The sequence below is a fragment of the Vombatus ursinus genome, unplaced genomic scaffold (genome assembly GCF_900497805.2).
Source record: "Vombatus ursinus unplaced genomic scaffold, bare-nosed wombat genome assembly UNPS02001419.1, whole genome shotgun sequence".
NCBI lineage: Eukaryota > Metazoa > Chordata > Mammalia > Diprotodontia > Vombatidae > Vombatus > Vombatus ursinus.
In genome coordinates, this window is record NW_020941197.1 from 9850660 (window position 1) to 9865754 (window position 15095).

At 37.1% G+C, this 15095-nt stretch overlaps 1 pseudogene; it reads right to left on the bottom strand.

The window, feature by feature from the left end:
- Nucleotides 1-13078: 13078 nt before the first annotated feature.
- Nucleotides 13079-14023, bottom strand: LOC114046265 (annotated as a pseudogene).
- Between the last annotated feature and the right edge of the window lie 1072 nt (nucleotides 14024-15095).

Below are 15095 nucleotides of genomic sequence, written 5' to 3' on the forward strand. Positions count from 1 at the left end.
ATCTATCTATCTATCTATCTATCTATCTATCTATCTATCTATCTATCTATCTATGTCAGAAAGAAACTGGCAAGTGGCTAAAGAAGAGTGTCCCCTGGTTGACAATTCACAGGTTGCAACCTTCTTTTGGCAATTAATACAATGCCATTCCGTAGATTTAGGGAAGTCAATAATCAAACGTACACTACCCAAGAGACCCTCTTGAGGGAAGGGGCACTGTTACAAATATCACAAACAGATCTTAGAGTGCTTCTGAAATGTCTATTTTAGTGGACTGGAACAAAGCCATTTTCTGAAAGGCATTCGCTGCTTTGCTATTCATTCTTTTGGCAAAGTTTTAGGTTACTGACTTGCAGAGTTTAAGGAATAATATAACATTTGATCCAGATTTTCTTTAATTTCTTTAATTCAAAATTACAAATAGTAAAAGGTCATTGGAAAAACCCAAAGTAAGTATAAGTGTGTTGTAGTTTCTTATCAACTATGAATAAATGCATGTGTATAACAAATGGCATGAAAGGCATTATTAATGACATACATATATGTGTGTGTATACACACACACACTCGAGTATAGAAACCTTGGGGAGGAGAGGGTGAACTTATCCCAACTTGCAAGTCAGGCAACCTAGAGGTAGCTACATTTCCTACTTAGAGTCCAAGGGGTAATCCTGAGATACTGGGGTGATTATTCTAATGCTATTGTTTTGAGCTCCAGTTCCAGTGTGTGTTTCCTTCAATACCAATCACCCAGTGCCAGTTATCACTTCAGAATTATTTAACTAGTGATAAACACACTAAAATAAATTTAATCTGTTGATTTTTCCTCAGTATGATTAAATATTTAATTATCTTTTACAAAGGAATATTTACTGAACGATGTAGTAAGAATCAAAGTATAAACAAACTCTCCTGAATTGGGAGTATATTCTCCCCTGTACCACCACAGTCCCTGGGGAGAGTGAGCTCAAACTTAAGGTGATTGCTATAAAGTGTTTATTGCACAAAGTTCACTTCTGAATGCAGCATTGTGATGAATGGAATCAGTTACATATTTATGGAACACAAATCTCACTTGCAGGTTGATCCACTGCTGGGCTGGGGCAAACAGGTCAGTCCTCAATGCTTCACTGGCACTCTTGCCAAGTCTTACGATGGCTGCTATAGCATCCTTTACCATGGACTCCTGTCATTGGACCTCTGATGGCTCCTCCAGTCTTTTGAGATCCCACAAGGCCCTGTGCCAAAGGAAAAAAGAAACAAATAAGAGACAGCTCTTTCCAGAAACAGGCTTGCCTAAGAGTACATTTGCTCATGGGACAGCCTGTTGGGAGGAGATGAGGGGAGTAAGGAGGAGCATATCACTCCACTAGCCTTCTAGAGCTCAGAAACATCCTCACCATATGGCCAGCAGGAAGGAAAAAAGAGAAAGGATTTTTGTGTTAGAGTCTTTTGTATTAATTCTCAGTTACATTTCAGCAGCCAACCAAAAAGCCCCCTAACTATGACACAAACAGATAAGGAAACTCTCAGAATTTGAGCTCTTCATGCTCTAATTTGGGGACAGGTCTTTCCCTCATCTCTAATTCTACATCATGCACTTTGAGAAGGAGACTCATCAAACTTGCAGGGTTGCTTCTGTTTCCAAAACAGGGCCTTCATTGGTTAGTTCTCCTCATATTCATACATATATACACATGCATACATGGATGGGGTTTCCTCTCGTTTGATCTTTGGTAGTCTAGAAATCACTTTATATAAGGCCCTTTCTAAAGAAGTGAAATATATTGTTTTCTAAGCCATCTTTTCTCTCTATTTGGTCTTAATTTCTCATATGATGTACAATGAGATGAAACTCTAGACTCATGTATGTAACTTATACAACTACTGAGGCTCACTACCTACTAATTGATTCTAATCTCTGCTTCCTGATGTCAGAACCAACGGTGTCATAAGTAAGTGGGCTATTAAAAAACATAAACATAAGACAAAACTTACAGCTGAGGGGTTTTAACCAGTTATGAGGTTAGGCCTCTACAAAACTTCCTGGGCTAGGCTGTGGCTAGTTTCATTAAATGAGGGAGAAGATGAAAGGCATTACTGTACCTGCATATTCAGGTATAACAAACACATCTTTCACCCCAGTTATCTTCATATTTCAGGTGAATTTGTTCATAAGCTTGAGTTATCCTAAAAATTGCCTCAATTCTTCATTCACCTGGGCATAGGTCATTCTGCCAGTGGGTATAAATATTTTTAAAAAAATTACTTTTCTTAAAGGACTAGTAGAGGGCTAGTAAAATAAGGGACAAACTATTGATGCTAATGTATGAAGGAATGATAGCAACATGATTTATTAATCTAGAAAGAGAAGAAATGAAACCTAACCTTTGGTAGCTCTACTTACATGTATTTGTTTCTCTTGAGAGAGCAATACAATGAAGCAGGAATTAAGATCACAAGTTCATCTTAGTATCTGGATTTTCTTGTCTCTGTGACTTTAAGTCATATCTGTCATGTTTTTCCCCCCTTTCATTTTCTGAAGTTTAATTGCATTCACTATCTCACATTTGAGTGACTAAGCTAATGTCAAAATGCTTTAAAAAATCAGAACTAAGCTGCAAATAAAACTGACATATGTCAAAATATCAACTTACATCTTCCTTCAAAGGCAATAATTTGCACAACCAAGCTATGTGGGATTGCATTAACTCACTACAATTTTGACAGAGGCAGCCTGTTTGCCCAAATCCTTGGAATACTGATAGGAGTGTGATTACAGCTGGAACAAAAGAAGAGTCTGAATACAAATTTGGGAGAGCCAGAAAGCCTTTAGTGTCTCTCATTGTTTGCATCAGGATTCTAAATCTCATTCAAGCAGATGACTCTGATCTTCATATCAATGCAGAAATGGGAAAGAATAAAGAAGTCAGAAAAGCTGTTCTCTGACTGAAGAACTGATTTTGTTATCATGTTACCAGCAAGAGACCAGTTGGGATATTCAAGCACAGGGATCAGTGCTTGGTAGTTGTAAGAGCCCCTAAACATGTGAAATGTGTTTTCTCTTTAGGGAGTCATTTCATTTGGAAAAATGCTAACATCAGATCAGAAGACGTGGGAAATAATATTTTACTCAGCAGATTGAATTTTTCTGGCAAAATAGCCTAGATTTTTTGCATAACATTCCCTATCACCTCTATTTTCTGCATATTGCAATTTTTAATAAGCTAGTTTACTGTCTAATGTGTCAGGAATCTTCCATACTGCTAATTGGCGAGCAGCCACCAGGTCAGCAATTCAAGGGAGTTCATATAAGATAGAAATTATAGTTTTGCTGGTTTTTTTTCCCTCACTGCCTCAAAAATATTTGCAGGTTTTTTAGTTTCTTTAATAGATAAGGTTATTCATTATATTGAGAGTTATTAATCTCTCTTTGTGTTTAGCAGCTGAACAAATATAAACTTTAATATAATGCATGGGGAAGGCTTTCATTCAATTTGGCAAACATTTTTTTATTTCCTCTATGTGCAAGGTACTTTACCAGGTCCTGGGGATACAGAGATGAAAAATGATGCATTTTTACCCTCAAGGAGTTTACAATTTAACAGAGGGATTAAGACTAATATACAAAGAAGTTAGGATAAGGCATAATGTGACAGAGATTCTTGTTATAGAATCTCAATTTGGTATAGCGTTCTAGACCCCAGATCACAGATTAAAGATACTCTGTGGATCTGCACTTGCTCACAAGCCTTTACTAATGTATTTACTTTTGCAAGTAAGCTAGTGTACACAATTAGTTCAAAACTTCCATAAGCCTGAAATACACACTCCCACAAATAGACACACAATCAGTGGGAAGAAAAGACACACATAGGGAAAATAAATAGTGAGGCACACATTGTAAAAATGTATGCCTGTGTGAAAGGGCAACTCATACCTTCAATGCTGATGGGTTGTTGATATCATCTAGTAATGTCATTATACTGTCTGCTCAGTCTGTTCTTGCTGTGGTTAGTTGGCAGACAGTCTCTGCTTGGCATTTGAGAGAGGCATGTGTTATCTGTGGGCATCTCTCCTTGCTGGTCTCACATGGCCATTGTTGAGCATCACTTTGTTGGTCTTGTGGTCTCTGTCATATTCAACTTCACTGGTCACAAAGTTGGGGACTTTCTGTCTGCTTCCAGCTTCCAGTTGGAGTCCTGGGCTGGGCCACTGCCTCTTCTTTATAGGAGCACATTCTGACATCATACCTTTTGCTTTAAAACACAAAGTCTCTTCTGGATCATGGGATCTTCAAGATGGGAGAGTGGAAGCTTTATCCAAAACTTATTAATGCTTGAAATCTTCTTCTCTCCTCAAAGAGTATGCTTCATAAGTACAACATTTACAGTTGGACAAAGGACAGAAGAGAGAAACCTGCCAAGATAAATGCCAGAGAACACATCCTTATGATCCTTACTTACCTGAATAAATCTGGTGGAAGGGAAACGAATTTTTATAGGCAGCTAGGTGGTACAATGCATAGAGCACTGGGCCTGGAGGAAGATCTGAATTCAAATCTGGCCTCAGACACATACTGGTTGTGTGACCCTGGATATGTCATTTAGCCTGTTTGCCTCAGTTTCCTTAATTGTTAAATGGGAATGATAAGGGCAGCTACCTCATAAGGCTGTTGTAATTCATTACCTGGAACATAGTAGGTAGGCATTAAGTAAATGCTTATTCCTTTCCTCCTTTCCACTTTTGGGTGAAAAGTTTTGCCAAGAGAGAAGAACTGTGTGCCTGTGATAATTGATGGAGACTTCATAATGGTTTTAATCTTGGGGATGCTGATGCACTAGGAGACAAATTTCTGAGTTTTGATTTTCCATGGACAGACAGATCCTGTCCAGGAGAAAGGATGTGGGAGCTCCTAGTGGTAGCTAATACTCAGAGGGAGGGAAGATCATATTCTTAGATAAAATGGCACACTCATGGGGAGGAGAGTGATCAAGGCAAGGCAGAGAAAATTGGAACAAATGATTTGGGACACAGGGTAGTTTCTACCATGCAGTGCTGCCTCTATGAATTCATATATCTGAAAGTGAGACACAGAAGAAAAAAAAGGATGGGAGGCAAGAGTTACAAAGAAACCCTAGAAAATAAAAAAAGGTAGTTGAAATCTAGTTCTTTAAAAGTTTTAGCCACATGAACAACAGAAAGAAATGAAAGAAGGAATGAATAAGGGTATAGACCATGAATCAGAGTATGACATTTCAGAAAAGGCTGAAAGGGAAGGGAATTAAGGAAGAGAAGAAAGAAAATAGAAAGAGATGCAGGGGGGAAAAAAGAAAATCAGCTAACATAAAGTTGGAGGGGGGGATTTTGAACTAAACATTTAACAGAGAGAAGAAAAAGATGAGAAAATTGAGAAGTATGTAACAAAATAAATTTTAAAAAAGTAAAATCCTAGAATAAGGAAAATGGTTGATAAAAAGGAGCATGGGGTGTGTGCATGGGGCAAAGGAGAGCTTGGGGGGAATGGAGTTACACTAATAGTTTAAGTAAAACCTAATATAGGGATAAGGTGTTGATTTCTAGTAGGAAGGGGATTAAAAACAAATCTAAAAACCGATACTAAAAAAAAATGATGGAGAAATCAGAAACCTATCTCTTACAAAGGGCATGTAGGTGGCTCAGTGGATAGAGTGCCAGGTTGGGTGCCAGGAAGACTCATCTTCCTGAGTTCAAATCTAGTTTCAGATACTTATCAGCTGTGTGACTCTGGGCAAGTTACTTAACCATGTTTGCCTCAGTTTCCTCATCTGTAAAATGAATTGGAAAAAAATGGCAAACCATTCCAGTATCTTTGCCAAGAAAATCCCAAAATGGAGTCATGAAGAAACAGACATAACTGAGAACAATTGAGTAACAATTTCTCATAAATCCAATAAAATGAGTGACAGAATGTCTAAAAATTAAAGATTGAGATTTTTTAAAAAAAGTTAGAAATGAAGGAGTACTGCTTCTAGAATGAAATCTATATTATAAAGTAGTAATTATCAAATCAATTTGGTACTGATTTAAAATTTTTTAAAAAGTTGATGAATAAAATATACCAGACAAGGAAGAATCAGAAATAATTGAACTCAATAATCCAGTGCTTGATAAACTTGGAAAAAAATACATATTTTTCAAGAATTTCCAGAAAAACTGGAAAGCAATATAGCAAAAATTAGGTTTAGACCACAAACATACCAGATGTGACCTGAATATTAAAGATCATACAATTTAAAAATTGGAGCAAAATTGATCATGCACCTTTCAAACCATGCCCTGGGAGTAGTTAACAAACAAAGGATAGAGACAATTACAAAAGATAAAAAATAAATAATTTTGATTACATAAAATTGAAAAGCTTTTGCACAAATAAAATTAACACAGCTAAAATAATGGAATCCATCAAAGTGGGGGGGGGGAGAAGCACTATATAAAATATCTCTGTTAAGTGCTTGATAGTCAAGATAGATAGACAACTAAGAAATATATAAGACCAAAAATCATTCTCTAAGAGAATTGGTCAAAGGATATGAACAAACATTTCTCAGAAGAATTGCAAACTATTAAAAACTATATGAAAACTTCTGCAAATCACTAAAAATAAGAGCAAAGCAAGTAAGAAAAATGCTTTTATCTCATATATAGCAAAGCAGCAAAGATGAAAAAATCATGAATGATCACAGTTGGAGGGGTTTATAGAAAGATGGACACATTGTTGCATTGTTTGAGAAGCTATGACAGTCTAATAGTGGAAAGCAATCTGGAATTAAGTGGACAAAGTAACTAAATTGTTCATAAAGAATATACTTGTAAGGTCAATGACAAAAAGAAAGTCCAATGTATATCAAAGTAACATCACTTTTTGCAAAGAAAAGGGAACAGAATAGATACTCATCAATTGGTGAATGGCTAAACATTTGTTCATGAATGTAATGGAATATTTACTGTGATGTTAGAAAGGACAAATATGATGTATATAGAGAAGTATTTTAAAACTTACACTAACTGATGCAAATGAAGTAAGCAGAACCATGAAAACAATATACACAATGACTACAACATAAATGGAAAGAGCAATAATAAAATAATTGTACTTAAATGCTATGAAATTGTAATAGTCAAGCTTGACACCAAAGAATACATTTAAGAAGACACTTTCCCTACCACTAGCCTTTGCAGAAGTGGCAGGCTATGTATTTGGAATGCTGTATATTAATGAAAGACTTTTTGGAATCTTAGTTACTTTTGCTGAACTTTGTCTTCTTTATTATCTTTTATTATAAGGGATGACTCTTTTGGTGGGGAAGGGGAAAGGGATACATTGGAAAATGTAGGTAATGTATAAGCAAGAGAGATCAATAAAAATGTATTTTTAAAAACTACATAGGCTTGACTATAGTTCTTTTAGAAAGACAAAAGCCTGAACACAGCAAGTCATCAGACTAAGCTAAAACCTTCAGAGCCTTTTCTTGTTGTGGATTAAGGGACAGAGAAGGGCTCTATTTCTCTCAGTCTTGCTCTGCTAAATTGCTAGAAGAGATTGCTCAGTCCAGGCCACAAGCCCTTGGAATTTAAAGTAGCCCTACACATAGTCTTAAACGCTTTTCCCCCCACCTGTATTTCCTACTCACAAAGGCCAGTGTCTTCATCAGAGTCCTGATTCTGACTTAGAGAGTGCATATAAACTTGCTGTTTAATATCTTCATGGGAATGTTGTGCCCCCAACTCACTTTAGGGTGGTTCTGCTAAAGAAAACCCATAGAATTTTGTGGATCTAACCCATAGAAGTCTTTTCATGAAACTGTCATGCTTTAAGTCTACAATGCAAATGAATCTGAGCAAGTAAGGCCAGAAGGCATTCCTCAGTTTATCCATATTTCTGCCTTTTAATATGCATATGCGGCTAGTGAAATCTTTTCTAGGCTTTTAGTCTGCCCTATACTTGGATTGTAAAACATTGGCTGGATAGTTGCCCTAAATACTTGTGATATTTATAGGAGAGGCTTGAGAAAAATGAAGCCAAACAAAGAGTCAAAGGAAAACGGAAGTGATGAGTAAGGTAGTTGGATTTGTTCTGGAAGTTCATTTTCACTCTTTCCTTTAGTACTTCTCCTTCCACCCCATGAGAAATTGCCATAAGCTATCCTCCTCTCCCTCTCACCCTTTCCCCATATTCTCTGGTTAATGTCTCTATTACCTAGTTCTTAAACCTGTCCTTTTTGAAGATCTAACAAAGAGCATTTATGTTTCAATTAAATGAACGTCTTCTCTACCTTTGCTTTTTCCATTGCATAGCTCTTTAAAAAAATACAATTTATTCTTTATGGACTACATACTGAGAAATAGTATTCTGTGGCCTAGAAAACATTCCTTCTCCAACTCTCCATTCTCCCTCCCCAACCACTTTACTCTTAAGATCTTGGTGACTTATAGTAGAAACTCACCTGAAGTGAGTGAGAAACTTTCCTTAGGCTTTATATCAATATCTAATATAATGGAAATAAACATAGTTCATTTTAAAAGTTCTGACATTTAGAAAACAAATGACATGAATGAATACTCATCAATAATGAAATTTTCATAAACATACCTTTTTTATTTTAAGAAATCTTTTTGAACACATAATTAAAGCAATGATATAAACCCAAAACAGTGCAGGTAAATGATAGATTTCCTCAGGATCTAAATAGGTTCTTTATCTGAACTTTGACAAGTCTACTAAGCTGGACAGATTATTGCAATGTAGTTCTATATTTTCCACATAACATATGGATATTAGTTTAATATTGGGATTCCAAACATGACAGGCGAAGCACTTGTCAAATTGCAATGAATGTTGGCTGAAGAATATACATTTTTGTTTACATGTCTTGCAACTGAAATTATAAAAAGTGTTCAAAAATGGCAAGAAGGAATCAGGTTTTCACTGGGCTATGGTATTAGACAAAAGTTTGCAACAATTACACAACATCAAAGATTTATACCCTAAAGACTAATATACTCAATGCTTGACGATTGGTTATTTTAATTGACTTCTGTTCTAGTAGTTCCAGTGGCAGTTTAAGGACAACTGACCTTTTGTTCTTCCTGTAACTCAAGTTCTTTCATTGTAATGAGATACAAATTAAAAAAAAAAGACATTGTCTCTTTCTTCTAACCTAATATGCCATTCAGTTCTGAACTCAGGAACTCTAAAAGCTATGTGTATACATATGCACACACACACAACTTTGTCCCATTCTGTTATTAGCATTTTCATAGTAATAGTTTTACTTTTTCATGCTATTTTTTATCACTATACAGGAAATCCTATCATTTAACAATCTCTTCTACCAATGGGTAGTAATGATTCACATGTATATTTGCATATGAGGTCCCTAGAAAACCTTCTTGAATTGCTATCAGTATGACTGTGGTGATTATTCCACCCTATAATTATGTAAAGCCATTGCTTTTAAGTGAAAACAAGCAAGTTTACCCAGAGGTAAGCCTAGAAATGTCCTGGTGAAAACAGGAATTTAGATTGTTCTGCTATCCCAACCAAACTTCTGTAATCAGAAAGGGTATTTCTAAAGTGAAGCAGAACTGCAGAATAACAAGAGTTGGAAGGGATCTTGCAAGGCCATATAGTTAGTACAACTCACTAAAACTCCATTCTATAACATCCCTGACAAGTGGCCATCAAGCCTTTGCTTGAAGCGCTGTGATAGAACCCACCACTGCCACAGACATTCTACTTTACTGTAACATGAATATGAAATTTTTCCTTATAATGAGCCTAAATTTACCTCTTTGACACTTCTACCCATTTCTCCTACTTAAATCTTCTGGGGCCTAGAAGAACCAGTCTATTTTTGAAGTGACAACTCTTTCTTTTAATACTTGTAGTCTGCAACTTACTACCCAACCCATTTCCCTTTTCGTTTTCTCTTTCTTAAGATAAACATTCTTGGTTTCTTCAGTTAACCCTCCATGTCATGAAGTTGAGACCCTTTGCTATCATAGTCACTGTCCTCTGAATGCTTTTCATATTATCCAGAACCTGCCTAAAATGTGGTACTCATAACTGAACACAATTCTTCAAATGTAGTTTAAGGACGGCAGAATAAAATGAACTATAGCCCCCTTATTGCACTTCTACAATAATACAGTGGCCTTTTGACTGCTATGTAATACCATTGACTCATATCAAGCTAGCAGTCTACTAAAATCTCATAATCTTTTTGTTATATCTTTACTTTCACTTGCAAAGTTTTGTCTTTTAACCTAAGCATAGAACTTTATTTCCTTGAGTGAGGGAGGGATTGGACCAGTGATTTTAATTACATAAGGAACTTTATGAAAGCAGACTGGCAACTTCTGTGACTTAGTGTTAGAGAACTGACTGGGGCACTGATAAGTTAAATGACTTGTTTAGGGTCACACGGACAATTGTGTCAGAAGTGGGACTTGTACCCAAATTTTTGTGACTCAGGTGTCAGCTTTCTATTCACTAAACTCTATTCACTTTTAATTATGTATATTTAAGAAATTCAATTTTAATAGATTCACCCTGATGTTTAATACCATATTGAATCTTTACTCTATTATCCAGTGTGTTAGCTTTATTTCCAGTTTTGTATCATCATGCAAATTTGATATAAATGCCATCTATGCCTTCATCTAAGTCATTGATGAAAATGTTAAACAATATATGAGCAAGGAAAGAATCCCATCGGTATTGAATTACAAAACTATAGCCTCCAATTTGACATTAATGTATTAATAATTATCCTTTAGATTTTTACTATTCAACCAGCTTTAAATCCATTTAACTATTGTTTAGCCTTCATATCTTCATCTTGGCCACAAGGATGTGTTTCTGAAAACTATATTTACATCTTTTCCTTGATCCACATCAGTCTGTTAATTTTGTCAAGAAAGGAAGTACTAGTAGAGTATTTCCTGTACTTGATGAAGCCATTTATGTTTGTTTTTAGTGATCACCATTTTCCTTTTGGAATGCTCAGAAACTATTGAAAAAAATAGTGTTCCGTAGTTTTGTTCATACCTTTGCACAAATAAAATCAGTGCAGCTAAAAGAACAAGTTGTGGATTGGGAGAAATACTTTGCAGCAAACATTTATGATAAAAGTCTTATATCCCAAATCTATAGGAAATTGAGACAAATGCATAAGATCAAGACCCATTGTCTAATACGTAAGTGGTCGAAGGATATAAGCGATATTTAAAAATGAAATGCAAGTTATCAACAATCATGTGAAAAATGCTCCAGACTAATAATAGAAATATACATTAAAATTATGAGGTTATCACTTCATATCTATCAAATTGGCAAAGATGAAAATATATGTGTTAATAAGGCAGTGGGAAAATAGGCAAAGTAATACACAGTTGGTAGAATTGTGAATTGGTTCAACTGATAGAAAACAATTTGGAATTATATGAGAAGTTAATAAGCTTTTCATAACCTTTGATTCAGCCATCCCACTAATGGGTTTAATCTCTAAGGAGGTCAACAGAAAGTTCTCATGTGCACCAAAATAGTTATGGCTACATTCTTAGTAGTAGCAAAATGCTTTAAGCAAATTTTGTGCTCATCAACTGTGGCTTGGTCAAACAAATTGCAGAATATTAAAGGCACAAGGAACAGCAAATATGAAGAATTTAGACACATGTAAAACTCTTGGAAATAGACATAGAGTGAACAAAGCAGAAATAGAACGATATATACAGTGACTACAGTAATGAAAATCAAGACAAGAAAATTCAAATCACATACAAGGACCAATGTTGGTTCTAAATCATTGTTAAAATATACTTCTTTTCTCTTTGTATATAGATGGTAATTTTTAAAAAACAAAATATCATATGGTCTGTCAGACACAATTTCTATTAGAGGCAGTTTTGCTTATAACAGTTTAAGGGAAGGTACTATTGGGGATATTTATTGGGAAGTGGTAATATCATAAAATATATCAATAAAAATATTAAAAACAAAAATGAAAGTGCATGCATTATGCTGAAGTACAAAACAGGAATCAGAAAGACTAGACAATAACCAAAACACAGGTCCATCTTTGTGTTTTGGTGGTCAGAAGAAGATAGGTAGAATTATATGTGCCTTATGTATAGAATTTTAGTGGTAGGGTGGGGAGAAGGGAGAGTGGACTCATTTTCCAGTACTGGCTCATGTGAATTATCAACTTATAAAGTTAAAACAAATAGGTTAACACCCTACCCCATAACATATACACACAAAAGATTAAAGGATAGAAGACAACAATGGTTTTGCCCTATTTCATCTGTCCTTCCTTTAAGGGTAGAAGGGTGTTTTGTTGGTATCCTTTATTGATGGGGACACCAAATCTCCTTCCTATTCAGGTCTCTCTGGCCTTCAGCTTATACTTCCAGAGCACGAAGAAATACTCAGAAACTGAGCCACATTTGAGTTAACCATTCAAATAAATCTGTAGTAGCTTCCTGGCTTCCCCTCTCTGCATAGCTCCTTGTAAAACAAAGCCTTCCATAGTTCTATCTCCTCTGTACATAGGGTATCCTAATTGTTTTACATTTTTGTCACAGAAGAAACATGATGGCTATAGAAAAAAGCCACAATACTGGGGACATTCAATAATGGTGTTTACTAGCATCTTAAAAACAGAACCATAGATTTCTATGCATTTATGAAGGTGAGATCGAGGAGATATAAGGATAGTTTTTATGTTATCCAGCAGGAAATTCAAAAGAAGAGACTAATATACTGATGAGTCTAAAACAGTTCACCCCTAAAAGGGGAAGATTGATGAGCTCACAGTCAGAAAAATTAGGTCTTATTTTAGGTCTGCAGCACCATAGTTCTTTTGAAGGAATGCACAAAGGAATAAGAATAATAATAAAAAGATGTTCATAGGTGTCCATTTAAAGGGCTGTATGGAAGAATGTTTTAGGCCAGAACAAAAATCTCAATACATCCAGTCCATTTCCTCTTTCGTTGTTGCCTTTTAAATTGCAGGACCACTAATCTCTAAGAGTCATTATGAGTCATCAATGGTGGGCAGCCAGAACACCATATTGGAACAGGTACTGGCAAAGGTCATGAACTTGGGGTTGAATTGCAAACAGGTTATGGGGCCAGTATGTTTTCCATTTAACACAGCCACCTTTATTCCACTTTCTCCATTCCAGACATGAATTTTGCCATCATCAGAGCCAGTCATGATAAACTGAGAATCTGGAGTGAAACAGGCCTCCAAAGCCACAGCTTTGCTGTTGTTATATCCTCTGAAGGAATGCATCACTACTCCCTTAAACGAATCAATCAGATGCATAAAGCTGCCATTGGTAGCTATGAGGATGCATTTGCCGTCATTGCTGAACTTTAGGCCTGTCCACTCACAGGTCTTGTCCTGCTGTATCTTGAAGTTTGCAAATGGCCCCTTATCAAAAACTCGAAGATCATAAAGTTTCACAACTTCAGAATTTACCCCAGCAGCAAAAACGATTCCTTCTGGGTCAAAAGCACAAAATGGCTTTCCCTGAAGATACATTAGGCCCTGGCAGTTAGGGACTCGGAGATCCCAGAGTCGGATGGTTTTATCCAAAGATGCAGAAATAAATGTTTCATCAACTGGTGACATAGACAAGGCTACCACCCTCTTGTCATGTCCTGGAAAGTATCGGATGTATTTATTGTATTGCAAGGACAGGTAACGGATAGTGTCATCTATTTTGTTGGAGCTGCACACGGCAGTATCCATGGCATGAGTGTATCTGACAAGATCCACTCCATACTTCTTGCTATACAGAGTTCTCTTGGGTAGGCCCTCTCCACAGTCGTACAGGACAATGGAGTCGTCATCACTGCTAGAGACGATTGCCTGGCCATCAGGGCTAAAGTCGAAGCAGTTGATCTTGTCTGAGTTCTCCTGGAATACCTTGGCCACCTGGAAACTCCTCAGGGATTCCTCTGTCAGCTTCATGGTGGAAAGTCTAGAAAGGGGGAAGCCACAAGTCTCGGAGAGAGAAGGAAGGGTAGGAGCAACGAGAGTAGTAAGAGTCAGAGGCGGAGGCGATGGTAGCAGGGCCTGAGTTAGGGCAAAGAATGATGGGCTGACAAGGCAGAAGCAGCGCTCGTCCTACACGGATGAGGCAGCAAAGAGAAATGAAGAGAGAGCGGGCTAGCGAGAAAGATGAGGGGCGGGGTCTCGCGCTCTTTAGAAGGGAGGGTCCTGACCTTCGGCTCTTTCTACTGGACGCCAGCAGAGAAGAGGCGGGGCCAAGAACAATCACGTGCTACTGCCCTCCTCCCCCTCCCTTGTGCCTGAGCCGCGTGACCTGATCAACGGTTTTTCTAAGGACTCCAACGGTTTTCCCTCGGACTCCAACTGTTTTCCCTCAAAGGCTCCAATGGTTTTCCTCCCTCCCCCAACAGGGGTTCCAACGGTTTTTTTTCCCTCAAGAGCTCCAACTTTTTTTCTTTTCTCAGAGACCCCAACGATTTTTTTTCTCCAACGGTTTTTTCTCAAGGGTTCCAACGGTTCCCCCCCCCCAAGGGCTCAAACAACTTTTCTTTATGACTCCAATGGTGAGGCCTGCTTGGCTCCATGGCCCCTTCCGACACTCTTCTTACAGGACTTCGTCACTCTTTTGTTTTCATCTTCCGTTCCCTGCCTTTGCTTCAGTCTTCTTTTGATTAAAAAAAAAAATTCTAAATTGGTCACCGAGTGGCTTGGACATCTCCATGTGTCCCGTTCTTTGGACATCTCTTCCCTCCATCTTGGAATCGTTCTTGTTCTCAGAAATTCATTCTTGAGGGCATCCCATTCTTCCTTGCCTGGCTCCACCTGCAGAATTCTTTTGGTACCAGAGTGTGTACTTTGAATGTTTTGAAAACTTCTCTTTCTAGATCATGGGGTCACGCTCAGCCCCTGGGAAAATCATTTAACCTCGTTGGTCCCTGTTTCCTTTTCCGTAAAACAGCATCCCTTTCAGCTTTAAATCGATGTCTGTGCCTCACTTTACTTCTCTCTTTCACAAATACTAACACGGAGG